The following is a 6,000-nucleotide window of genomic DNA, read 5'->3' as shown; positions in this document are numbered from 1 at the left end:
CGTCTGGTCCTGGACTCTTATTTTTGGGGAGGTTTTTGATTACTGTTTCTATTTCTTTACTTGTGATTGGCCTATTCAGATTCTCTATTTCTTCCTGATTCAGTTTGGGTAGGTTGTATGAGTCTAGGAATTTATCCATTTCTTCTAGGTTTTTCAATTTGTTGGCATATGTTTTTTCATAGTATTCTCTTATGATCCTTTGTATTTCTTCAGTATCTGTTGTGAAATCTCCTCTCTTGTTTCTAATTTTATTTATTTGAGACTTCTCTCTTATTTTATTTAGTGAGTCTGGCTAAGGGTTTGTCAATTTTGTTAATTTTTTCGAAGAACCAAATTTTTGTTTCGTTGATCCTTTCTACTGTCTTTTTTGTTTCAATATCATTTATTTCTGCTCTAATTCTTATTATTTCCTTCCTTCTACTGACTTTGGGCTTTGTTTGTTCTTCTTTTTCTAATTCCGTTAGGTGTCGTTTGAGGTTGTTTACATAAGATTTTTCTTGCTTATTGAGGTGAGCCTGTATTGCAATGAATTTTGCTCTTAGCACTGCCTTTGCTGTGTCCCAAATAATTTGGTACGGTTTGTTTTCATTTTCATTTGTCTCCCGATAATATTTGATTTCTTCTTTAATTTCTTCAATAATCCATTGTTTGTTCAGTAGCATGTTGTTTAGTCTCCACATTTTTGGCCCTTTCCCAGCTTTATTCTTGTAGTTGATTTCTAGTTTCATAGCATTGTGATCAGAAAAGATGCTTGATATTATTTCAACCCTCTTGAACTTATTGATGCTTGCTTTGTTTCCCAAGATATGGTCTATCCTTGAGAATGTTCCATGCGCGCTTGAGAAGAATATGTAACCTGCTGTTTTTGGATGAAGTGTCCTATATATATCTATTAGGTCCATCTGATCTAATTTTTCATTTAATTCTATAATTTCCTTGTTGATTTTCTGTCTGGATGGTCTGTCCATTGGTGTTAATGGGGTGTTGAGGTCCCCTAGTATTATTGTTTTACTGTTGATGTCTCCTTTTAGTTTTGTTAAGAGTTTCTTCATGAATTTTGGTGCTCCTGTGTTAGGTGCGTATATATTTATGACTGTTACGTCATCTTGGTGGAGCGTCCCTTTTATCATTATATACTGCCCCTCTTTGTCTTTCATTACCTGTTTTGCTTTGAAGTCTACTTTGTCTGATATAAGTATGGCAACACCTGCTTTCTTTTGTTCATTATTGGCTTGGAGTATTGTCTTCCACCCCTTCACTCTGAGTCTGTGTTTGCCTTTGGGGCTGAGGTGTGTTTCCTGGAGGCAGCATATTGTTGGATCCTGTTCTTTGATCCATCCTGCCACTCTGTGCCTTTTGATTGGAGAGTTCAATCCATTCACGTTTAGTGTGATTATTGAAACGTGGGGGCCTACTGTTGCAATTTTATTACTTGCTTTCTGGTTCTTTTCCATTTTGTCCTGATGGAGAGCTGTTGCTTTGTATTATTCCTTCTGCTTATCTCCTTTGTTCTGGATTTTGTAACCCCTTTCCTTTTTTTGATTTTTCAGGAATGAGTTTCTTCCTGAGCAATTCTTGAAGAGGAGGTTTTGTGGTGATGAACTCCCTTAATTTTTGTTTATCTGGGAAAGTTTTTATTTCTCCATCATATTTGAAGGATATTTTTGCTGGGTAGAGTATTCTTGGCTGCAAGTTTTTATCCTTCAGAGTTTTGAATATTTCATTCCAATCTCTTCTAGCCTGTAAGGTCTCTCCTGAGAAATCTGCTGATAGCCTTATGGGGTTTCCTTTGTAAGTTATTTTCTTCTGCCTGGCTGCCCTTAGTATTTTCTCTTTGTTGTTGACTTTTGCTAGTTTCACTACTATATGTCTTGGGGTTGGTCTTCTTGCGTTAATAAAGCTTGGAGATCTATTGGCTTCTGTGACATGAAGTTCCATCTCTCTTCCCAAGTTTGAAAGTTCTCAGCTATTATTTCTTTGAACAGACCTTCTGCCCCCTTCTTCTTCTCTTTCTCCCTCTGGTATACCTATAATCCTTATGTTGCATCTCCTAATTGAGTCAGATAATTCTCAGAGATTTTCTTCATTTCTTTTAGTCTTAATTCTCCCTCCTCCTCTGCCTGCAGCATTTCTATATTCCTTTCCTCCAAATTGCTAATTCTGTCCTCCATATTATCGACCCTACTGTTCAGAGAGTCCAGATTTTTCTTAATCTCCTCCATTGTGTTCTTTATATCCAGTATTTCTAATTGGTTCTTCTTTATGGTGTCAAGCTCTTTTGTGTCATAGCTCCTGAACTCGTTGAGTTGTCTATCTGAATTCTCTTTTAGGTCGTTGAGTGTCTTCATAATGGCAGTTTTGAAATCATCGTCATTTAGGTTGTAGATTTCATTGTCTTTGGGATTGTTTTCTGGATGCTTATCATTTTCCTTCTGTTCTGGATATTTAATATATTTTTTCATACTGCTTGATGGTGTGGGTTTGTGTCTCCGCATAGAGATAGAGTTTAGTCTCTGCTTCCACTTGTTGCGACTGGTGTGTGTGTGGGGGGCAGCTGTTTAGACTGCCCCAACCAGGAACCCTGTCAGCTGTTACTGACTGGGTCTGGACCCCTCCTCGTAGTCACAGTGGTCCTGTGGGGTCCCTTGTCGGTTGTCAGGGCTATGGCAAGGGGGCCTCAGGCTGCTGGTGCCTACTGCTGCAGCCCACCTAGACGTGCTCCCTCCTTGTGGTCTGCAGCAGTGTTGTGGGCTTTCCGATCAGCCAGGAGCAGGATCACCTATAATCTCCGATTTGTCCCTAACAGAGCCCACCGGATAACACTTGTCCACTATAAGTCCCAGCAGAACTATGGGTATCTTCTGCAGTCTGTCATTAGCTCACTTAGCTTTTGCCCCAGGGCCTTCCCGCCTTGTGATTGCCAGTCAGGACCTCTCCACTAATGCTGTGCAGAGGCTTTCACTGAGGCTGCTCTAAGAACCTGGAGTTCCCCAGTGGGCTACGTAGTCATTTCACTGGAGCTCTACTCTGCCCCATTTTACTCTCATGGGATCTCTGGGAGCCCCTTGCCTCATCTGGGACACAGCCAGAGTCCGTAGGCCTGGCGGTGGCTTGTAAGCTGCTGCCTTGTGGGGAATTCTGCTGTAGGGAGATTCCTGGTGTTCCGAATGCTGTGCAGGGTCTCCCTGCCAATGGTGAGCAGAGGACCTCCCTGCTGGGAGGGTGCGGGAACCTTGATCAAACCCCTGGGCTGCAGAGCCAGGTGTTGGAGCTCCACCCAGTCTCCAGGCACTTCCACGGGAAGTCTGGGCACCCCCTGTACCGACCCGTGTGCAGGAGACCATGAGCCCAGCAGCAGCTTGTGGCCTGGAGCCACCCCGGGGGATCTGCCCACTGGGAGCTTTCCTTTTTCCTGGATTCTGGGCGTGGCCTCTCTGCTAATGGCGAGCAGAGGCTTTCCCTGCTGGGGAGATGCGGGACCCCAGAGCCTTCCCCCGCACCGCAGAGCCAGGTGCTGGAGCTCCAAGCGTGTCCCCAAGCACGCCTATGGGAAGTCCTGGTGCCCCTTGTACTGAGCCAAGTGCCAGAGACCGTAAACCCAGTGGCAGCTTGCAGTCTGGAGCCGCCCCGGGGGATCCGTCCACCAGGAGCTTTCCTTTTTTCCTGGATTCTGGGCGTGGCCTCACTGTTAATGGTGAGCAGAGGCTTTCCCTGCCGGGGCGATGCGGAACCCCAGAGCCTTCCCCCACGCCACAGAGCCAGGCGCTGGAGTTCCAACCGTCTCCCCAAGCACGTCTATGGGAAGTCCGGGCACCCCTTGCACCAAGCTCTGCGCCGGGGACTGTGAGCCCAGTGGCAGCTTTCAGTCTGGAGCTGCCCCAGGGGATCTACCCACCGGGAGGCTCCCTTTTTCCTGGCTTCTGGGCGTAGCCTCCCTCCTAATGGCGAGCAGAGGCTTTCCCTGCTGGGGAGGTACAGGACCCTGAAGCCTTCCCCCACACCGCAGAGCCAGGTGCTGGAGCTCCAAACGTGTCCCCAAGCACGTCTATGGGAAGTCAGGGTGCCCCCTGTACCGAGCCGTGCACCAGAGACCATGAGCTCAGTGGCAGCTTGTGGTCTGGTGCTGTGCCGGGGCCACCAGGAGCTTCTCTTTGTTCTGGTTTCTGGGTGGTGCCTTCCTGCTAATGGCGAGTGGAAGCCTTCCCTGCCAGTGGATGTGGGGCCCTGAGGATTTCCCCCTGGGCCTAGGTGTAATCACACGGGGCTTGGGTAGTGGTGTTGCCACCTGTTTCCACTGTTGCTCCACTGGTGAGTGCACTCTCCTGTCCTTTGTGTCTGGCAATGCTATGGTGGAGTCCGTTGGAAGAGAGTCTCCTGCAGGAACTAGGCTGTCTGGGGGTCAGGGGTCAGGGGTCGGAGAGCTTTCACCTATTTCCACCTCCTCCCAGGGGGGAAGTCTGTCCGCGTTCCGATGTGTAGTACCACGAGACTTTTAGACGTCTTGAGGTGCTATCTGGATATCCTTTGTTAATCGGTGAATGTCCAATTATTTGTAGATTCGACCGGGGAGAGATAAAGAAGACCTCTCACTCTGCCATCTTGGTCCCACCTCGGATTTCCTTCTTTTTTATGGCTGAGTAATAATGACTAAATCCATAGTATTCTACAAATCACCTTTCCCCCCTTGCCATTGAATCAATTTTGCCCAATTGTCTCCTTTTTCCCTGATGTTGAGTGCTGTCTGAGGAGGCTCCTTGATTCTGTGTGAAATTTACATTTATGGGCCCAGGTTTCTCTTTCCCTATATTCCCTGAAACAATTAAAATTAAAATAGGTACACAGCTTAAACTTACCCATAGACATACCTGGTTCAATTCTGTAGAAAATGGGGAATCAATATGATTTATTTTAAAGCACTGATAGAAGTATTAGACTTTTTTTGCAGGATTATTAGAGAAGCTGTGTGAAGGATAAATTGCAAGCAGGAGACACCAGTGACCAGAAGTCCAGCAACAGCAGAATTGTCTAAGTGCAGAGGAGATGACAGTAGATGGTGCTGATATCTTTGAGATAATGCAGTGTGGTTGCTTCTGCAAGGGTTGTAAAAACTGAAAAACGGAAGGAAAAACTAAATCCAGGAGAAATTTCTCGAGAAAACCAGACAAGACCTGCTGTCTTCAGGCAATTAGTCAATTTGGGGTGTGCAATGTTGGATGTAGTATCCACTGGCAAATAACATCCCCCATAGTTGGGAAAGTGAAAGTAAATATAGCTCCATTTTAAACATTTTTCATAGTTTACTAAAAACTATTATTGACATTATGAAAGCAATCCCCAGCAAGATCTTGTTTTCTTTTATTTGTAGTGTCTACTGATAGAATGCCTGAATTCAAACTCTGGTTCTGCCTCTTACCATCTGGGTATCATGGGTAAGGGATTTTACCTTCCTAAACTATGGTTTCCTCACCTATAATTTGGAGAAAATAATAGATATTTGACTTCATGAGGAATAAATGAGATGAGGATTGCTTGTTACTATGTGTTTGTCATAGTTAGTGCCTAATAAATATAAATCATGTAGTAGTTAATCAGGAAAATAAGAAGAAAACCAGAATGTGCTAAGCACTTTTATAAAGGAGAAAAAGATTTTAAAAAATATTTCTCTTTTTGACACAAAGTATTTTGAGGAAAAAGTTTGTATTATAACTCATTCATCCACGCATTAATTTTTATGGTACTTCCATGTCTTTACATTTATGGTTGCTTTCTGAGAAATGCTATTTGTATCAGCTAGGGTCTGGCCAAGAGATAGAAACCACAGAAATTATCCAAACAGATAAAATGTAAATATAAAGAGTTGCTAACTTGTTATTGAAGAATTGAAGAGACCAAAGGGAAAAACTTAAGGATAACAGAGGTAGCAACTTCAGAAAGCAGGTATGGCATTTAGAGCTGGACCACAAAGTAAAACGTTGAAATTTAGAAAGTCGAAGGAGGGAT

This window comes from Equus przewalskii, chromosome 11 (assembly GCF_037783145.1).
Source record: "Equus przewalskii isolate Varuska chromosome 11, EquPr2, whole genome shotgun sequence".
In the NCBI taxonomy this organism is placed as follows: domain Eukaryota; kingdom Metazoa; phylum Chordata; class Mammalia; order Perissodactyla; family Equidae; genus Equus; species Equus przewalskii.
This window is presented reverse-complemented; position numbering follows the sequence as displayed.